This window comes from Phyllobates terribilis, unplaced genomic scaffold (genome assembly GCF_046119375.1).
Source record: "Phyllobates terribilis strain yellow unplaced genomic scaffold, ASM4611937v1 Scaffold_1__5_contigs__length_1240528914, whole genome shotgun sequence".
NCBI classification, from domain to species: domain Eukaryota; kingdom Metazoa; phylum Chordata; class Amphibia; order Anura; family Dendrobatidae; genus Phyllobates; species Phyllobates terribilis.
This window is the reverse complement of record NW_027362761.1, coordinates 1,173,537,330-1,173,560,056: the sequence shown is the minus strand read 5'-3', so window position 1 is coordinate 1,173,560,056 and position 22,727 is coordinate 1,173,537,330. Positions and strand designations below refer to the sequence as shown.

General features: G+C 42.3%; 1 pseudogene; it reads left to right on the top strand.

Moving 5' to 3' along the window:
* Nucleotides 1–21,365: 21,365 nt before the first annotated feature.
* Nucleotides 21,366–22,727, top strand: part of LOC141173107 (forkhead box protein I1c-like) — a 37,353-nt pseudogene continuing 35,991 nt past the window's right edge.

The window sequence follows — 22,727 nt, the reverse complement described above, 5'->3', positions numbered from 1 at the left end:
AATTCGGAGTCAGGTGGTGGCACAAGAGGAGGTGGAGGTAGTAGAGGAGGAGGAGTTGTATGCGGAAGGGCTAACATCTGCAAGGTCCAGACGGTCGGCAGCACCAAGGCGGCAGGCATGTGAGGGTGGGGGAGATGGTTTTACCAGGGCGCATGGTAGCAGCCAAACTAGTGAGAAAGGTGCAGGAGCCCAGGAAGAAGTGGAGGACGAACTGATGGAAGACTCATCAGATGAGGGAGACCTTGATCACATTTCTGTTGTGCGAGGTTGGGGGGAGAGGACAGAGGAAGGAAGCATGATTGTTACCTCACCACCAACACAACAGGGACTTGGTGCTCCTGGATGCGCAACACACATGAGTGCCTTCTTGCTGCACTACCTGGAACATGACCCTCGAATTGTGAGAATTAGAAATAATCCTGACTACTGGGTTGCCACACTGTTAGATCCCCGGTACAAAAGTAAATTTGCAGAAATTATTCCTGCCATAGAAAGGGATGCACGCATGCAGGAGTATCAGCAGAGACTGTTGCAGAATCTTACATGTGCTTTTCCACAAAACACCAGTGGTGCACGTAGTGAATCTCACAGTTCCAACTTGCCAACCGTGGGACCGTCGAGTGTTCAGCACTCAAACCATAACAGAACCACAGTATCTGCTGGTAACATCAATTTTGCGGAATCATTTCACCACTTTTTTAGCCCTTTGCAAGGCCACAGGAGACAAGAAGTCTGACACATAGTCAACGCCTAGAGACGATGGTACAGGAGTATCTCCAAGTAAACATTGAAGCCATGACTGTGTCACTGGACCCTTGCTCTTTTTGGGCTTCCAATCTGGATAAATGGCCGGAGCTAGCCACTTACGCCTTGGAGATCTTGTCATGCCCCGCAGCCAGCGTTCTGTCTGAACGTGTGTTCAGCGCTGCTGGTGGTGTGGTGACAGATAAGCGCACGCGGCTCTCCACTGATAATGTAGACAGACTCACGTTCATAAAGATGAACAAATCATGGATCCTAAACGACTTTTCTACCCCTGTGTCATCCTGGGGAGAGTAAAAGCTTGATGATTGGTTAAAATCACCCTACCAACCGTTTTAAGCTTTCAAATTACTAATCATGTTTATCTGTATCTTGACTGGAAAATAATTTGGGCTTTGTAGCAGTGTGCAGCACTGATCCTATTAACCCATCTATACTAAGCTCCACCAGATTTAAAATTAATAATAATTTTTAGCTGCATCTAGCTCGGAAAATAATTTTGGGGCTCAGAGATGCGCAAGACACATAAGTGCCTTCTTGCTGCACTACCTGCAACATGACCCTCATATTGTCAGAATTCGAAGTAATCATGACTACTGGGTTGCCACACTCTTAGATCCCCCAAACTTTTCGATCAACCTTTTCATTTTAATAAAGACCAAAAAAATGGTCATTTTTGAAATTATAAGCATTAGCAGGTTGTTAGAAACTGAAATCAAACAGTTTTCAACTCAAAACTTTATTCTAGGTGATGTTACATTTTCACATAGGACCCCTTGTTTGAAAGGAGCTCCTGAACTCTCTCGCCCATTGAATTTGTCAGGTTTTGGATGGTTTCTGCTTCAATTGTTTTGCATGAGGACAGAATACTCTCCCAGAGCTGTTGCTTAGATGTGAACTGCCTCCCGCCATCATAGACACTCCTTTTGATGATGCTCCAGAGGGTCTGAATGGGGTAGAGGTCAGGGGAGCATGGGGGTCACACCATAAGTTTGTCCCCTTTTATGCCCATATCAGCCAGAGATGCAGATGTTTTATGTGCAGCATGAGATGGTGCATTATCATGCAAAAAAATGATCTTGCTGTTAAATACATGGTTCTTCTTCTTGAACCATGGCAGGAAGTGCTGTTTCAGAAAATCCACATACATTATGGAGTTCATCTTTAACGCCTTCAGGGATCCTAAAGGGGCCGACAATCTCTCTCCCCATGATTCCAGCCCAAAACATTACTCCACCTCCTCCTTGTTGGCGCTGTAGCCGTGTTTGCGTGGGGTGTCCATCAACCAGCCATCCTCCACTCCATCCATCTGGACCATCGAGCGCTGCACGGCACTCATCCGTGAACAAAACAGTTTTGAAATCAGTCTTCATGTAATGTTTGGCCCACTGGAGCCGTTTCTGCTTGTGTGAAGTGGATAGAGGAGGTCGACAGGATGGCGTATGCACAGCTGCATACCTCTGAAGGACCCTGCATCTTGTTGTTCGGGGGACGTTGGAGGCACCAGCAGCTTTAAAAACTTTTCTGCTGCTATGACAAGGCTTTTTTGCCGCTGCTCTTTTAACCTGACGTAATTGCCTGTAGGAAAGAGTCCTCAATTTGCCCTTATCAGCACGCACACGTGTGTACTGTGAATCAGCTACATACTTCTTGATTGCCAAGACACTTCATCCTGATCATCGCACAATGTTGATTGTAGTCATGCCTTGACCTAAACACTCCACAATTTGTTGCTTCTCAGCAGCCGACACATCCTTTTTCTTTCCCATTTTGGCAGAAAATGTAGGCTGCTTAATAATGTGAGACAGCCTTCTAAAGTAGTCTTGCCTTTCATTGGACACACCTGCCAAACTAATTAGCACAGGTGTCTGCAATTGCTTACAGTGATATAAAGAGCCCTGACACACATCACCATCAATGAGTTTAACTGACAAACAAACAAATTCTTCCCTTATCACTCCTAAACACTTTTTGCATAATAATTTGGAACACAGTGTACATGTGCTTTTCCACAAAACACCAGTGGTTCACGTAGTGAATCTTACAGTTCTAACTTGCCAACCGTGGTCTGTATGGAGTTGTTCAATAAAGGGCCCAAAATTAAGATAACATAGATGGGAGAGGTCTCTATGAATAGGAATTCCTAATTATTTGATACCCTGTGAGGGCCAGGCAAAGAGAAAGTTGGACTGGATGGAATCCTATATGGATTTGGGGAGGGAGACATCGAGGGCCTCAGACTTCGCTGCATTGATTTTAAAATTTGACCATGTAACAAAGTGATCTATTTCAGCCATAACAGCATGGATGGATATATGTGATTGAGTGATATATACTAGGACATCATCAGCAAATAGAGAGCACTTGTACTCGGTGCCTCCCACCTCAATCCACCTAATATTGGGGTTATGGCGAATTGATGAGAGCAGGTGCTCCGTCACTAGGATGTATAAGAGAGGGGACAGAGAACATCCCTGCCTTGTCCCATTGGTGATTGTGAAAGGTGATGAAAATGTTCTGACGCGCCCCCTGGGCCTTGGGACACCCGGAGCCGGACCCTTTTTGGTGGATGCTGGTGGTTGTAGTCTCCGTGGGGGCGACCCGGTTCCGTGGCTCAGGGCGGTCAAACCAGTGGCGGAACTATTTATGTGGTTTTGATGTTTAAATGTCCGACTACGCCACCCGTGGATTGCGGTCAGAGTGAACCGCCGCTCCAGGGCAGACCGCTGAGGCTGGTGTTGTGGGTGCAGCAGAGCGTAGCATAACTCCCCACGGGAGGAGTGTAGCCTCAGGGCAGTGTATGCGGAGGATGGGGGTGATGGTGAAGGGCAGCACCAGTAACGACACGGAGTCAGTGATGCAGTCCAGGGCCTTTACTCACAGTTATTATTATCCAGACCACGTCTGCAGGTAACGGCTGCCCACGTCGTACTGTGCTCACCAGGTGAGGGGCTCAGACAACTCCCAGATAACTTTGGAGCGCTTCACAGGACCCCCTTTGTGTGTCCTTTGTCTGGCCTTTCTTACCACCCCTTCTGTCCGGCTGCCTCGGGCCTCCTCTTGGTAAACTTGGCGCCAGTTTCCCTGACCCTATGTGCTGCCCTCCTAGTGGGTGTAGCGAGGGGCTGCGCCACATAAAATGTCACAGCCTCCGGTTTCTAGCTGAGGGTCGTTTCCTGCCTCCACTAGTTTCGGGGACCGGTCTCCCCCTTTAGCCTGACCCCTTCATGCAGGTGGATTCGGGCGTGCGGTGGTGACTCGCCCGTCCGCACCCCTGGGATCCCTTCGTTCCTCGTTCCTGGAGCCTTCTCCGCTCCTCTTCCTTCCTTCTCCCTCTTCCAGGCCTGGGCCTCTGTTACTAGGCCCGCCCCCGGAGCAGAGCCCCTGCTCCCTGCCACTTCTGCTCAGACTTCTCTGCACTGAACTAAGATGGTGCCCACCTTTTATACTCCCTTCTCAATGCACCCAGGAACTGCTTCCTCCCTGCTCCTGCACTACAGGGTTCCCCTTCCTCAGTGTTCAGTCCCCCCACTCCAGCCAGGGACAGGGACTGTCGTGCCCATCTCAGGGGGATATTGGTCGCCCTGCCCCACGGCAATGTGGTGTAATGCATGCAGGTGTAGGGTCCTGATTCACACTCCATCCTTACCGGAGAGTGAGATATCACACCTCTGGGTGAGGTGCAATACCTCTGTAGCAACCGAGCCCTCAGGGTGCTACAGTTCCATTTATCTTCAGTCTAGGTGACGTATTGCGATACAGGGCCGTGATTTTGGCTATAAAAGGGTCCCCTAGACCCCTACCCCAAGCTTTTTAAGAGAATCATATATGGCGTGCCAGGAGACTCTATTGAATGCTTTCTCAGCATCCAACGAGAGTATCTAATTACAAATTTTTAACTGCATCTAGCCCAGGAAATAATTTGTGCCTAGTAGCAGTGTCTGCTAGTCAGCGGATTATCCCGGCTGTTAAGCAAGCTACACCACCTGTAGTTTGGACACTTCATTTTTTCAAAGGAAATGCTTCGGGACCACGGGATACTCCGTGAAGAGCATCAGGAGGCACCCCAAGGCATAGGGGCTGGGACTGGCAGTAGGATGCCTTGCGGTGGACAGCCGAGCTCGATCCTTATAAAAGCTTTATAACTGCAGCAGCTTTAGTGGACGCTACTGGAGCTGGAATTACACGGCTGCTGGCATGAGACTTGCCCTCCAATAGATCCTTGTAAATGGATTTAAAGTGTATTCATTCAAATTAGAGAGACAATTTAAAATTAAAAAGTTTAGAGCTGCCTCCACCACAGGGGGGCTCTCTCAACCCACCAGCGGACAGGCACCAGTATTGGGAGAGGGGGGCTGGTCGTCAGGGTTCACCGCGGCTCTGGCACAAACCCGGCGACACGGAGGTGGAACGGGCAGGAGCGGACTGAACGTGTCGGCTTCTCACTTTTTGGATTTTTGAAGGGCATGACATGCCTATATCTGTGTCTCCCCCTCCTTTTACTCCTCCACCTCTTTTCTTTTCTCATGACTATATGTACTTGTCACTTTTCCATGTGTTAGTTGTGTCTTCTGAGCAGTTTGTCAGCTTTTGGACACCTTTGAAGGTGTTTTCTATGTGTTTCTATGTGTTTTTGTTTGCCTGCCATTGGTTTTAATGGTGTTCGAAGGTGTTCGACGAACAGTTCGACGAACAGTTCGGCGAACACATGGGTGTTCGACGAACCGAACCGAACTCGAACACTACGGGGGTGGCTCAACACTAGTAGGGAGTGGTGCTGCTGTGTCAGGGAGAGATTTGCTTGTTTATAGTTAGTATAGGTATTCCACAACATATATATATATATATATATCCATCTGAACTAACAGTCCTTCTGAGGACAAATCCAGCTGCATATAATCAGTGCTAGGCAGGCAGTGTATGTGGCAGTCTGCAGTTTATGACAGCACAAGAAGGTCCATTGAACGTCCTGTCTGCTGCTGCTGTAATAATTACAGATATTTGTAGAAATAGAAAGGAAAATTTTTTTTTTATCTTAATCCTGGTTATTTGCTTAAAAAGCAATTCAGAGTACATAATTTTTCTGCTCACTGCTGAATCAAGCCAGATCTGTTAAATATTTCAGCGATAAAAATCCAGAAATTTGAACTGAACGTGGAAAATATTGGCCTCCTTTTCAATTCCGTTGCAGTGTGTTGGTGAAGCTATTCACACTACTTCTCCATGTAGAATAATATTAGTAAATTACAGGTATACAATTGAAAGCCGTGGTTCTCTGTCTGACATCTCACCTAAAATACTGTTCAAAAATCATACATTTCTTCCATTTTCATTCCGTTGCAGTGTGTCAGTGAAGCTAGTCACACTACTTCTCCGTGTAGAATAATATTAGTAAATTACAGGCCTGCTATTTAAAATCGTGGTTCTCTGTCAGACGTATCACATATAACTGCATTCCAAAATCAGCCATTTCTCGTGAACGTGGAAAATATCGTCCTCCATTTAAAATGGGCAAGGTGCGTGGCAAGTAACAGGGAAGTGGACGTGATGGTGATTGCGCATGCAGAGGCCGAGGACGTGGCCATAAGCAAGGTGAAATTGTGCCACAACAAACACACACATCTTGTCGCTCGACCTTCCTGTCCCAATTACTAGGGCACAACAGAGCACCACTATTGAACACATCACAGCAGTGTGAAAAGGTTATTGGTTCGATAGCAGATAATGCTTCCAGTCACTTAGCCACCTTCACCCTGTCTTCCACATGGTCAAGTCTCAGTAGCCGTGAGTATGGACTGCATATTCCTAGCCAGATCCGCCTTTCTCCCTCAATGCAGAGTGCCCGGAGACAACTGATCCCACACTTGGACACTCAGAAGAGATGTTCACTTTTCCATTTGTAGATTCGGGCCTCTCGTCCGGCCAGCTTCAAGCAAGTCAAGAGGAGAACGCGTGTAGCGATGCCCAAATATTGGAGCAGCCACAGTCACACGAAGGCGACGGTGGTTAAGCGCAATTACTGTTGCAAGAGGTGGATGATGAGGAGACAAAATTGCCAAAAAGTCAGGAGAAGTATCAGGGTGCGGAAGTGGAAGACGAGGTGGTGGATTATATAGTAACTGATCCAACCTGGCAGGGGGACACACAGAGCGAGAACAGCAGCACACAGGGGGAGGGAGGCATAGCACCACAACAGGCAAGAACAAGCAGTGTGGTGGCCACAGACACAAGGCGGAAAAGCGTTCCTCGTAATGCCAACACAACGGAAGATGCCAGTACAACTGTTGGATCTTCCCGAGTCTGGTTATTTTTTAAAGACTCCACAGATAACCCAAAAAAGGCCATTTGCACCACCTGCCAGGCCCGCATCAGCAGTAGCAAAATTAGCAGCCTGACCACCAACAGCATGATCGGGCACATGGCAGCAAAGCACCCGACTAAGTGGGCCGGACCTCAGGGTCCAGCAACAGTGTCTGAGGGTGTCACCACGGCTTGTTCCGCTGTTGTGTGTGCACGCCAATCCCCTGTCCATGGTGCATGCCAAGATTCCTCCCACCCTGCATCTGCAGTTGAACACTCTCAACTAGCAGCATTACCAAGTACGTCCATGTCCTTGTCCCAGCGCAGCATTCATTTGTCCCTACCTCAGTCCTTGGAACACAAGTGCAAAGCCAACGCCCCACAGGCCGCACTACTAAATTCACATATTTCGCGAATGCTTGCGCTCAAAATGTTGCCTTTAAGGCTAATGGAGATGGAAGCTTTCCGCAACCTCATGGTGGCGGCAGTCCCTCAGTACTCGGTCCCCAGCCACCACTATTTCTCCCGATGTGCCATCCCCGCATTACACGAGCACGTGTCCCACAATATTAGACGTGCCCTCAACAAAGCAGTTAATGGGAAAGTCCACCTAACCACGGACATGTGGACAAGTGCTTGTTGGCAGGGACTGTACATCTCACTGACGGCACACTGGGTTAATATAGTGGAAGCCGGGACCCAGTCGGACCTTGGGATGGAATACATCCTCCCGATGCTGAGTATTTCAGGCCTTGGGTCAATCAGGGTTTCCCCCACATTCTACAGCTCCTGCACCTCATCCTCCTCCTCTTCAGCATATATCACTGAAATGACCACATCAGTCGCAAGCTGGAAGTACTGCAGTACTGCCTTGGCCAAGCGGCAACAGGCTGTGCTGAAGCTAATATGCTTAGGTGACAAACCGCACAATGCTGAAGAGTTGTGGACAGCTCTGAAAGAGCAGGCAGATCTGTGGCTGACACCGCTGACCCTACAGCCAGGCAAGGTCTTGTGACAATGACCGGAATCTTGTGGCGGCTCTAAGGCTAGGCAAGCTCACACACGTACCATGCTTGGTCCAATGTGCTTAACCTCATGGTTCAGCAATTTCGCAAAACCTACCCGGATCTGTTGTATCTACTTGTCAAAATACTCTGCCTGTGGGCCTATTTTAGAAAGTCAGCTACAGCTTCCGTCACCCTTGCCGTGCTTCAGCAGCATTTGAAGCTTCCAGCTCACGATTGCAGATGTTGGGAAGGATTTGTGAGCAGAAGAGGGCAGTTGTTGACTACCAGCGTCAACAAGGCCGTCGGTATTCAGCTCAGACTCCACACATAAAACCTCAGGAGTGGACATGGATGTCAGACATATGTACCATCCTCCAAAACTTTGAGGACTCCACCAAGATGGTGAGTGGTGATGACACTATAATTAGCATCACCATCCTTCTCTGTCTTCTGAAACGCTCTCTGCTTGCAAATAAAGAGAATGCATTGCAGGTGGAGCATGATTAGATGGAACAAGGAACCATACAGGGTGATTACACACAGCTCAGCCTCATCTCATCCCAATGTGGATTGGGTGACAATGAGGAAGAGAAGGAGGAGGAAGAACAGGAGCTAGTTTCCTGTGCTATAGACGGTACTACCTGCACAACTGTCATACCGTTTGTTCAGCGTGGATGGCCTGAGGACAGGGAGGAGGAGGAGGAGGAGGAGGAGGAGGAGGAGGAGGAGGAGGAGGAGGAGGAGGAGGAGGAGGAGGAGGAGGAGGATGGGGGCATGGTCAGTAGTCATCAGTTAGTTACGCTGTCTTTCCCATGACCCTCGTGTTGTCCAAATTTTGGGTGACAGTCATTACTAGTTGGTGACGCTTCTAGACCCACGCTACATGGAGAACTTTATGTCTCTTGTTCCCTTGCAGGACAGGCCTAATAAAATGGTAAGTAATTGATGAAAAAAAAACTCCAGCACCTTCTCCATATCCATCACATGAAATGTAAAGTTAAAACGTCCATTTTATTGATTCCATTAAAAAAAACATCATGTCTAAGGAAAACCTTACGCGTTTCGAACCAAACAAGGGTTTTTAATCATAGGTTACATTGCTGTAGTTAAAAGACATATCATAGAATCATAGAATCATAGAATGGTAGAGTTGGAAGGGACCTCCTGGGTCATCTGGTCCAACCCCCTGCTCAAAGCAGGATTCACTAGATCATCTCAGACAGATGTCTGTCCAGCCTCTGTTTGAAGACGTCCATTGAAGGGGAACTCACCACCTCTCGTGGCAGCCTGTTCCACTCATTAATCACCCTAACTGTCAAAAAGTTTTTTCTAATATCTAATCTGTGTCTCCTCCCATTTAGTTTCATCCCATTGCTTCTAGTCTTTCCTTGTGCAAATGAGAATAAAGATGATCCTTCTACAATGTGACAGCCCTTGACATATTTGTAGACAGCTATTAAGTCTCCTCTCAGTCTTCTTTTTTACAAGCTAAACATTCCCAAATCCTGCAACCGTTCCTCATAGGACATGGTTTGCAGACCAGTCACCATTCTGGTCGCTCTTCTCTGAACTTGCTCCAGTTTGTCTATGTCTTCTTTAAAATGTGGTGCCCAAAACTGTACACAGTATTCCAGATGAGGTCTGACCAAAGAGGAGTAAAGACCGATAATGACTTCACGTGATCTAGACTGTATGCTTCTGTTAATACATCCCAGAATTGTATTTGCCTTTTTTGCTGCTGCATCACACTGTTGACTCATGTTCAGTCTATGATCTATTAGTATACCCAAGTCTTTTTCACATGTACTGTTGCTTAGCTCTATTCCTCCCATTCTGTATATGCTTTTTTCATTTTTATTGCCCAGATGAAGTACTTTGCATTTTTCCCTGTTAAAAACCATTCTGTTGGTTGCTGCCCACTGCTCCAGTTTATTTAGGTCTTTTTAAATCCTCTCTCTCTCTTCTCTAGTATTAGCTATCCCTCCTAGCTTTGTGTCATCAGAAAATTTAATCAGTTTACCCTCAATTCCTTCATCTAAATCATTGATAAAGATGTTGAACATTACAGGTCCCAGGACGGAGCCCTGTGGTACCCCACTTGAGACATTCATCCAGCTGGATGTGAAGCCATTTACAACCACCCTTTGAGTCCGATCACTAAGCCAGTTATGAATCCACCTAACAGTTGCCTGGTCCATTGCATACTTGGTCATTTTTTCAATAAGGATGGTGTGAGATACTTTGTCAAATGCTTTGCTGAAGTCAAGATATACTATATCTACAGCATTTCCCTGATCCACCCAGTCAGTGATTCTGTCATAGAAGGAAATTAAGTTAGTCTGACATGACTTGTTAGTTACAAACCCATGCTGACTCTGGTTAATCACTTCATTCTTATCCATGTACTTACATACATGTTGTTTAATAATTTGTTCAAAGATCTTTCCTGGTATAGAAGTCAGACTCACCGGCCTATAGTTCCCTGGGTCCACCTTCTTCCCCTTTTTGAAGATAGGAACAACATTTGCTCTTCTCCAGTCTTCTGGGACTTCTCCTGTTCTCCAAGAATTTTCAAAGATTATGGAGAGTGGTTCTAAAATTTCTTCTACGATCTCCTTCAGTACTCTGGGGTGTAATTCATCTGGACCTGGAGACTTGAACTCATTTATGTTAGCTAAATATTCCCTCACAATCTTTCTGTTTACAGATAACTTGGATTCCTCTATTCCTTTAAAAGGACAGTGAAGATCAGTTGATGTTACATTTTCTTTCTGAGAGAAAACAGATGCAAAATAGGAATTAAAAAGTTCGGCCTTCTCAACATCCTCTCTTACCATTTCTCCATTTTCATCCTGTAAAAATCCTATAGCATCTTTGACTTTTCTTTTACTTTTGACATATCCCCAAAATCCTTTTTTATTGCTTTTGACATCTCTTGCAAGCCTTAATTCATTGTCAGCTTTAGCTAACCTGATACGTGCCCTACAGGATCTGCAGACTGCATTATAATCTTCTTTAGATATGCCTCCCTCTTTCCATTTAATAAACATTTCTTTCTTTCTTTTTAGCATGTGTTTAAGTTCTGTGTTCATCCATCCTGGTTTCCTTAAATGCTTCCCATTCTTCCTACTTTTCGGGATTGTTAACGATTGTGCTTTGAGAATCTCATTTTTAAAAATTTCCCATCCTTCCTGGACATTTTTGTCCTTAAGGACATCCAGCCATTGGATCCCTCCTATTCTCTTTCTGAGTCTCTTAAAATCTGCCTTTCTAAAATCTAACCTTGAAGTTTGAGTCTTCGCATGTCTTCCTCCTCTAGTTATCCAAAATTCTATAATGGCATGATCGCTGCCTCCTAGGGTCCCAGCCACCTTTACCTCCTCAACCATTTCCTCCCTGTTTATAAGGATTAGATCCAAAGTAGCAGATCCCCTTGTTTTCTCCCCTACCTTTTGGAAGATAAAGTTGTCAGCAAGAGAGGATAAGAATTTGCTTGACCTGTTAGTTTTACTTGAGAGAGATTCCCAACAAATGTCTGGATAGTTGAAATCTCCCATGACCACTACGTCATATTTTTTGGAGAACTTGGTCATTTGATACATAAAGAGTTCATCCATATCTTCAGCTTGCCCAGGTGGCCTGTAGTAAATGCCTACAATGGTGTCCTTTCCGTTGTGCTCTCCTTGTATTCTTACCCAAACAGTTTCCACAGAACTCCTAGTCTCTGAAGCTTCAATCTCTGTGCAGATATATGCTTTTCTAACATACAATGCAACACCTCCTCCTCGTTTATCAAGTCTGTTTCTTGCAAATAAGTTGTATCCTTTTAGCCTTTTATTCCAATCATGTGTATCGTCCCACCAAGTTTCAGTGATTCCAATGACATCATATTCCTTTTCCTGCATTAGTAGTTCCAATTCTCCTTGTTTGTTGCCCATGCTTTGTGCATTTGTATAAAAACATTTTACTTTGTGATTGGTTTCTCTTCCTCCCATATTTTTATTATTTAAATTGTTTTGTCTTTGTTCTTCCTTTCCACTTCCAGTAGCAGAGATCTCAATAGTATTTGTCAGCTGTATGGCTTTTTCTGGCCTTTTGCTTCCCTTCCCACATTGTTCTAGTTTAAAGCTCTTCTGATGAGTGTAGCAAGGCGACTTCCAAATACATGTTTTCCAGTCTTCGTAAGGTGCACCCCATCTCTAGCAAGTAGTCCATCATATAGGTAATTCATTCCGTGATCCAGAAATCCAAATCCTTGTTGACGGCACCATCGACGTAGCCAGTTGTTCACCTGTAGAATCTTATTCCACCTCATTGTTCCATGGCCATCCACTGGGAGGAGATATATATATATATATATATACACACATTTTGGTTCGAAACGCATAAGGTCTGCCTTACTCATGGTGTTTTTTAATTAAATCAATAAAATGGACTTTTAACTTTACATTTCTTGTGATGGATATGGAAAAGGTGCTGGAGTTTTATTTTCATCAATTACTTTTTATCCCTGGATTTGCTACCAAAAATTTCCGTGCACCAGTGGACCCTCATGGCATATGTATGGTAGGCTGAATTTACTTTTCATTTTTTATTTACCCTAATAAAATGGTGCAGTAGGAGAAAGCCCTTGTTGCAGAATTATTAAAAAAAATCCCATCTGAAAACGCTGGTGGCAGAGGTCACAGTTCATTGGACAACCAAGGAGTACAGGCGAGAGAGCCACAAATGCAATCAAGCAGAGGCAGGGGTACACTCAAAGTTCTGGGACAGTTTTCTCAGACCCTCCCATCGCACAGGCCCTGAGGGGGGGTACTCTCACAAGGAGTGCAAAGTTTCGGAAGATGATGAGGGAGTACTTTGCAGACCGTACCAACATCTTCCATGATTCCTTTATGCCTTATAATTATTGGGTATACAAGCTGGACACATGGCATTAACTGTCTCTCTATACCTTGAAGGTCCTGGTCTGCCCTGCCGCTAGCAGTTTGTCAGAGCGGGTTTTTAGTGCCGCCGGTGGAATTATAACCGATAGGTGCATTTGCCTGTCAACTGAAAATGCTGACTCTTATAAAAATGAACAAGGGCTGGATTGGGCAAGACTTCTCAACCCCACCGAATGATAGCAGCTTAAACTCAAATACAGTATTTTTTTTTGAGAGGGCTAACTCTATTCCCATGCACCTCTGTCTTCACACCCAGACATGGGAATACGCTTCCTGATTTTGTCTATTTGCTCTTGTCCTCCTCCTTCTCCTCATCCTCCACCAACATATGTACCATATCAACATATCTAGGTCTCTTGCAAGGGGCATTGAAGTTACTCCAAATTCTTGGCAGCCGTTGCTTCACTGCATAGGCAAACAGTATGGGAGACCCACTTCCTAATAATGGTAGCAATAAAGCATAGCCAGCTGATGGCTCAATAGTGAGGGCCGACTGCTGGCCCTTTAAGAATAGGAAGGGCTGCCTGATGACCCTATAAAAATAGGCTTTGTGACATTCAGAGTCCCTCCATCATAAATGAAACAGGATGTATCTCATGATGTGTCACACACCACATGGCCAGTTAAGCTTGTAAAATGTTAAAATGACATTTCCCAGTGAATGCATTTGTCTTGGTTGAAAGCAATGCAAAAGTGCATCAAAAAAGCTACATGTGAACATAGTTCAAGGTATGGAGGAGCATTTTTGTTTTTAGTTATTTATTTTGCCTTATATACAAGTCATTACCCTGGAAAGAATGTTCTTTAACATATTTTCCTGGAAAATCCATTTTGGTTTCGTTTTTTGCATGTTTTATTGTGAGTCCGTAAAAGTGGCATAATATCTCTGACAACCTTGTTGAGAGCAGTGACCTGGGAGTCAGAAATGCTTCAGGGGTCTTCCCCATGGTGTTTCCATGTCATTTGAGCACTGTTCCCATCGATTTGGGCAATTTTCAGGCCCCCTGCAGACTGCTTGAGTTTTCCATAGACTTACATTGGGCTCGTTACTCGGACCGAGTACTCGAACCCTGGCTGGAGTGGTAGGAACCGGAAGGTAGGGGGAACCAGTAGTGGGTGTGGGTGGAGAGAGTAGTTAGAGGGAGCACTTTGATAGGAGTATAAATAGGGAAGACATCTTAGGGTGGTAGATCACAGTTCTAGGGAGCAGTTCAGAAGAACAGTCCGGGAGCAGAGTCTCATTAGGAGATCTGCTCCACAAGTAGGGCCAGGTAAGAAGGCCCCGGAGGGGAGCAGGGAGTAGGGTCCGTTCTACAGAAAGGATTCCAGGGGGTACGGCGCCTGCAGGATGGCACCCGTACGCCCTGCATCTGTCAGAAGACAGAGGGATCGCTGCGGCATTCTAATCCTGAGGAGGGTCAAGTAGGTCCCGGATCCGACATACAGGAAGGACTTCAGAGCACCTGAGCAGGATTGAGAGTGGGCAGAGCAGAGCAGGAGGAAGAAAGACCAGAGTAAAGGCGGTCAAACTAGGAACACGAGAAAGTGGGGTTCTGCCGGGTATTCCCAAGTTGCCTGAGGAAGGATTGAACCTCTGTCCGGTGAATGCAGCACGATATGGGAGGCCTTTACCTGTGAAGTGTCTAAAGAACTGTGAGTAAAATCTTGAATGACTGCACTGCACTGCCTCTGTCCATTCTTCATTGGCACTATCCTTCCCCCTGCACTACAACGCCCAGCGTGACCCACGCTCTTCAACTACACTGCCCTGAGGCCTGCTCCACCTATGGGAATCCATCCCATCACAAGCTGCCCTAGCATCTGCCTCAGAGGACTGTTGCAACGCTGGTGATCCTCACCAGGTACCACAGGTGGCGTTACGAACTTTCCCAAATTCCCCAAATATACATATCCTCCTTTTGAGTGACCGCCCTGGGCCACGGACCGGGCAAGCCACCATGATATCCCCTGTACCGGCAACCAGAGGCCCGGCTGCCGAGTACCCCATGGCCCTGGGGGCATGTCACTCGCACATTATGCCCCGCTCGTGCTTCTGTAAACATGGCCTCATAAATTAGGCAGACTCATCGCTACAGAAATACCAAACATGTGGATGCTAAATGTGGTATCGGCACATTGTGTGGTTCAGAAAGGAGGGGGCATTTGGATTTGGGGAGCAGAATTCACTGGATTTCTTTTGGGAGGAAGAAAAGCAATATCGCTTTTCTAGGTCCTTTATGTTAACACCAACGTGGAAGCCCTATTTATTTCCATTGACAGATGACGGACCTGAATGGAACTTGCTTTTTTTGTGGATTGAGTTGAAGCTTTTGTTAGGAACATTTTACATACCATTTGGAATCATTTTTCAGCATAGGCTGAGCACTAATATCTAGGTTTCCATCTAAATCTCCGAGTGATTTCCTTGGTTGGGAGGGTATTTCAGTTTACTTCACCAGTGCCTGTTTGCAGCTCAAGCGCTTACGTACGTGTAGCCATGGCCCATGTATTGATACAAAACATTTCATTGGTATGGTCCTACAGCATCCTGAGCTCTAGGAAGCTAGAGTTGAGGGCTACCATGATTGTTTGGCCATTGAGAGTGCCTGGCAGCAGATAGCAGAGGAGTTGTATCCTGCTATCGCTGGCCAAACAATCAAAGTTTGGTAAGTGTTTCATGGTCGCTCATATTTCTTTCACCATTGGCGTATTTTTTGCCTTTTAAGGATTTCATGCTTACATTTTTAAAAATTACCATACTTTTGAAAAGAAACATGCAATAGTACAGGACAACAAATAATGTACATTTAACATAGGCTTTAATAATTAACATACATAATGTGAATAATGGCTTTTGTTTAAAAAATGGGCTAACCAGCCAAGGGGCTGCAGAATCTCGCCACATGCAAGATGTGATGCTACCCTGCCAAGAGTGACTGATATATGTGTAACATAGCACGGGGTGGTGTTCATGTGGGAGGCACTCATCTCTTGTTCTTTGGCATGTTACACGAAGGTGGAAGTCCTAGCTGTGTATGTGGGCTTGTGCTATTGGGGCGCTACGCCCTTGCAAGACGCATGTTACTGATGACATTGGTTGGCAAGGATCAGATGTTGAGGACTTTAATGACCGAGACCACCAGTCAAAAATAAAAACTGTTTACTTAACAATAACTTTGTGGGAATCATATAGAGTAGATGGTGGGTACACAACTTTATGAACGTTTCCATCACAAATCGTTCCATTTCTCACACACAGTTCCAATTCTTTTCGTGTTACTCGCTCATTCTCTTTCTCCACTGTTTCACTTTCTTTCACCACAACCCAGCTCAGTACAGTTAGCAAAAGTCCTATTCTCCATCCACAGTTCCGTGGATTTGTGATGGCGGTCTGCGAGTGACCAATACCACTGAAGTTCATCCCCTCACTTGCACAGGTGCTTCTGCCAAAAAATATGTCTACTTACAGCAGCTGGAATTCCTCAGGTTAATTATAGAAGTCCATCAGTAAGATATTTTGCTTCACATTCCTAACATCGCTATATTCTGTGTAGATTTGTCAAGGTTTGGCACTCTTAGCTATTTTTTCCTTTGGTTCTTCTGTAATCATCTCCCGCTGAGCACTGTAGCAATGTGACAGGAGGCAGCACAGTGCTAACCAAATATCATTTGATTGTGACATGTTCGCAAAACATATGGCCAGCAAACTGCACAAACCCAGAGAGGTGAAAAAAAAAACACACTCCCTTGTGCTATTAGGTTTATAAAGGGTCTTTGCTGAGTTTCCACACCTTTAGCACATCAAAACAATGAAATTCTGTATTATGCTTTTCTTCTCTGTTTCGTGTCACACGGATGGCACACATACACACGGATAGTCAACCTCAAGCTATATGGATACCAAAAACGGTACGTGCAATGCCTATGTGTTTTGATACCAACATGTGAAGTGGTCCTAAGGCTGGATTAACATTTATATAGTGTTCTACGCTGAGCATATGTTGGGTATTTTTATCAAAATCCTGTAAAATGGAATTCAGAACGAATCTCCAAAGCAGCCATTTAGTATTATGTGGTGGACGGGATCACTTTGGACTCTGGAGTCCATTCCAGTGATCGACCATTTGTGTCCATCTAAAAAAGACAAACAATCTCGGTACAGAGGCTAGACAGAGTCGAAAGTAACAGAATGGCTCCATTGGGGGTTCCAGCTGATAAACGTTTTCTGGGGATTTAAATGGGATCCTTGAAAAATTGTCCAGATTAAAATGTGAATTAGGCTTTAGAGAACTATTTCTTCTGACTTTCCCATACATATGATTGACCAGCTTGGCTGAGCATGCATGTGTTCTCTATGAGAAGAGCAGACTAAGATGGAGAATAAAGGGATTGGGTTTTTACACTCAAACTGCCTGATTCTTATTTTCTCCTGACTTCCTCTATGGGGAAGAATTGAGATGTCTACATTCAAATTTGACAGTCAACTACAACCTTACATGTCAAGAGTGAACCATCTAAAGAGCAATATAACTTGTTATATCATAGAATAAAAGAATATTTGGAACACATATGCATAAGAGTATCGCCTGACACTCGCCGTTTAGATCCTAATCACAATGGAATTTTTCTAGGTTGGGAGGATAGTTTTATATTTTGGTAATTACAAACTGATTGAGTTCAAGATTACATTATCTTATAGGCCCATCTAGAGCTTGGATCCAGTCTGGGTTTCCAACATCCCATTTACAGAAATTTCTAGTACATAAAATCTACATTAGCAAACAATGGTATTGAGACCAAACTCAAAGACATGGGTGGGAAAGCCACAAGTTCTGTCCCACATAGGAATGTGGAAGCATTAGCAGAAAGGACCTCCTCACCCAAAAGTCCTCTTCTCCGTAAAACACTACAAATCCTCTCATGAGCTGAAAGAGAAGCTGTCTTGTTTTATAAGCATGTTATTTTCTTCACAAGTGGAAACAATTTATAAAAATAAAAAAACTGTAGTAATAAAAGTAGTAGCTGAAAAGGAAAAATAACACCACTACAATCCTACCTACAACTTTCACAATTTTATATATATATATATATATATATATATATATATTTTGTTTTTTGCTACCGTGTTAGCCAGTAGATGGAAAAATATTTACATTTGAGAGTCCTCAGTGGTTGATACCTTTTAACGGCTAACTGAAAAGATGGTAACAGGTTGCAAGCTTTCGAGACTACTCAGGTCTCTTCATCAGGCTAGTATAACCAAAACTCTTCAGATTTTGGGTTATACTAGCCTGATGAAGAGACCTGACTAGTCTCGAAAGCTTGCAATCTGTTACCATTTTTTCAGTTCGCCATTAAAAGGTATCAACCACTGAGCACTCTCAAATCTAAATATTTTACAATTTTAATATTCATTATATTATTATTAGTGGTAGCATCAGCACAATAAAAATAACATGACATCATTTTTAGATTTCTACCTCAATATTCACTTATAATTAGTGATAGCCGAATCTGCTGAAATTCTAATTCGAGAGCTGACTTTATATTCGCCAGGAAATTCAATTAGCATTGAATTTATTCCATACAAATTAAATAGCCATTATTATGCTCTGAGGTTTCGCCATCTTTAAGCATCATACACATAGGTAAAATGAAAAAAAAAATTATAGTAACTCTGCCTTCACCTGTCTCACCGCACAACCCCACCTGGGTGAGGGTCAGGTCAACATTAATTTAGTTTTTATTTAACAAAGCAAAATTGTAGCTTGTCGGTGGCTATTTTTCTGAATTTGCACAAATCAGATTTTAAAAAAAATTAAATGATTTCAATATTTTTGTGAACTTTAAAGATTTGATTTTCTTCAAACCTATTCAGTAATCTCTAGTAATAGTAATAATTACGGGTAGTAGTAATAGAAGTAGATATATTAGAAAAAGTATAAAAAAAACTATATCTGTACTTTACTGCTACTTTTGAGATTAGTGTTAATATTTTAGAATTTATCTATTTTAAGTTATCGTATATTTGAATACAATAATTAAACAAATACTAAACTTTATTAAAAACACTAAAAGTTATAGGGCAACAGAATGTCAATGAATATAACAATGTTTTATAATAAAATAAATTTCATTTTCTTTCCATTTGTTATTGGTAATGTCTTTACATGTACTTAATAAACACACTGAATTTATGTCTTAATAAGATTATAGCTTTTCTCTTCTTTAATATTTTTACTTATGTATATTTTTACCATTTCTTTACAGTATATGTAATTATTGTGAACCTAACTTATTTGTGATTTTATTTTATTTCATTTGCATTTTAGAGGTTTTTTTTGCCTTTTCTTTTATATTTTTTAAAATGCATTTCTTTATATTTTTATTTCAGGTTATTGATATTTTTCATTTGTATATAGTTTAAAATGTCTTCACGTCTCATTATTGAAAACCAAATGTATTTGTCTTTTACTTCTATGATTTTTTATTTTATTTTATTTCATCTTATTTATTTTACACATACTGTAGGTATTTTGGAAACTATGCATTTAAGTCTTTATATTTTTATAATTTATAATTTTAAATTTAATTTTATATTTACTTTTTAAATGTATTTTTTAAACACCATCTTTCCTGCCCCTCTGATCAGTGGATGCCCTAGAACCTGACCCCCTGCTGAGAAGTTGGAGACCCCCGCCCTGTCATAATTTACATATGAGTGAAGGGAAGAATCACAGACAACCTGTCTGAGGCAAGTGTTAAACACAACTGAATTGAATACCTTTTGTATTTAGCTGTGGTCAGAGAGTGCCAGTAGCATCATGGTGGATAATTGGGGCCATTCTTTTTTCTTAAATGGGTGTTAACTTTGTTTTCGGTGTAATCAATGGCTCTCAAAACTTTATTCTTAGCTGCCAGTTGCTTAGACCTAAGCTTGCAAAAGTGTAGCAGATACTGTATGTGCATAGATTCGTCTCAATGAAGGCTACGCTGGATTTATTGTGATGCAGGTTAAATGGAAGGAGAGAATGTGGTTGCCTTATAATGGTGGCTTGAATCTTTCTTGGTTCTGGTGTTTTTGCAGGCAAAATTAATGCTTTATACAAGGCCATAAAAAGCAACATAAACCTGACAAAGCTGGAAAAACTCTAGTGTGTACAGCATCAAAATTAAAGGACACATCTTTATACAAGTTCCAAAGAAACATTTTTTTTTTTTTTTTTTTTAAAGGTCTGCAAATCTTTGTCTAAAATAAAATAAAAAAAAAAGGAGAAATGAATCACAATATGGTATAAGCTAACTGAAGTATATTATTGAGGGTAATGTCTTAAATAAAAGGTTCGAAACGTAGAATAAAAAGAGATACTAATGAGCAAGTACATGTGTGTACACACATACATATATATATACACACACACACACACACACACACACACACACACGTCTATATACATATAGTAGATTTTATTGGTTCAAAGCAGGAATGTCAATATCATATTGTAGACATTTGATAATTTTGCATCTTGTGTTACATGAATATCAAACAAAAACCTTATGTATTTTTTATTGAATAATTTTGTTTATTTCAATTGTGAATTAAATTTCGGATAAAAAAATGTGGAAGAAAGCTAATTACAAGTAAACTGAAACATGGGCAAGTAATACATGAATTCACAATGATGCATGCAATGCTATTCTCATTATACATTTTATTGTATTTAACAATTTCTTTAAACAATTTAATTCTTAAAAAGAGAGAAAGAAACTGGAGTTTTAGAATTTACAATTTTTGTTATGCTATGTTCTTTATTGTATATTATTTTACTTATTGCTTTTAATTTGTTAATGCTGATTAATTAGAATAATAGTTAAAGTATGTCAAGAAGTTTAGCTGCTTAGCGAAAGATATTTAATTTAGCATTTTTTTACATATTTATAATCAATGTAAGCGGTAGTGAAAAGTATTTGAGATTTGCATAGTTCATTTGAATAACTTGCCTTTTTCAGCATCAAGGTTTTTTTTACTATTATTTCACAGTTTTAATCTAAGTTAGGAGAAAAGTCTTGAAAAGCAGTTGCAGACAGATCAGTAGAATAATAAATGGAGAAAAAAACCATTGTTCTCTCTTTTGCCTCTTTGGCGAATAGTACTTCACTTTGCACACCCCTGTCTTTCAACCGACTGGTCCAACTGGTTGTTAAGAACAAATAAAACGAAAACACACCAATCACTGGTCTCTGGCAGGGAGGATCACTACTCCAGAGAAGTATAAAAAGACAGCACTCCAAATCCATTAGGCATCTGTTTTCAGAAAGACTTTAATTTGTGAAGGTGCTGAAGAAGAGCATGAACTCAATTCATCTTCCAGCTCATCAGGGATCTACAAACCATCAGATTCATCCAAAAAGTGCCCAGGAGGCAACAGAGATGGCGGCACACAGCGAAAACATCAGCATGTACCACCAGCAGAACTTGTATTCAGCACTATCAGCACCAAGGGTGGCTAACTATGGAATTGGGAACTATCCACCTTCAACCAACTCTTACTTATGGCCTAAGGGTCCAGGGGTAAACAATACGCCTAGCTATCTACATGGGAACAGTGCAAACTCATATATGCCACCTTCTTATGGATCTCAGAGACAATTCCTGCCAAATTCATCAAGTTGCAGTGGTTGCTTAGTTATCAATACCTTCTCAGAAGGAACTTCTGAAGATAGTGAGGCCTCCATATTCTTACCCAGCTCTTATTGCTTTGGCCATACAAAATGCTCAGGAAAAGAAACTAACCCTGAGCCAGATATACCAGTATGTGGAGGACAATTTTCCTTTTTATAGGAAGAGTACAACAGGATGGCAAAATTCTATTCGGCACAACTTGGCTCTGAATGACTGATTTAAGAAAGTGCGAAGAGATGAGAATGACCCAGGTAATAATATGACTACAATCATCCTAATTATAATTTAATTTTTTTTTTTCTAAATATGTCAAATCCTAAATCAAATCACTTAAAAAAAAATGCTGTTAAGGTCTTCCAATCAACAATTCAATTCATGGAGTTCTTGCCCTCAGATGGCCCAAGGGTAGTCACGTATAGAGCATTATACAAACAAAAATAAACAGTTTAGCAGAGAATATATTTTTTTCATAAGTGTACTGACATATGGATCCAATCTTAAACAGGAAAAATAATTTTAACAAAAAAAAATTCAGAAACTTTTGAAAAACTTTAGATTCTTCACTTGAATAACTAGAATTTTTCCAATCGTTTTTTTATTTAGTGAATCAGTAAAAATCTCTTTATTTTCATCGATTTGTCTTAAAAATTTGTACTTTAGAGATTAAATATTTTCATTTATATATTGTTTATATTTCATTCAATTTGAAAAATAATGATATTTTTTATTTTTACAATGTTTAGGCAAAGGCAATTACTGGACCTTGGATCCTAACTGCGGGAAGATGTTTGACAATGGGAAATTTTGTCGGAGAAGAAAGCGCAGATCAGAATCCAACAAGCCTGATGCTGTCGCGGATAAAGGAGAAGAAGGTGGCAAAGCTCTAGGGAGGAAAGGTGGTGATAACCCATTCATGATGACCGTGTCATCCCCAGAAGTGGAAACCTCCTCAAAAGATATGACTAGCACAACTCCCCCAGGAATCACCTCTACCCACTGTTTCAATAATTTTTTTAGCAGTATGACCTC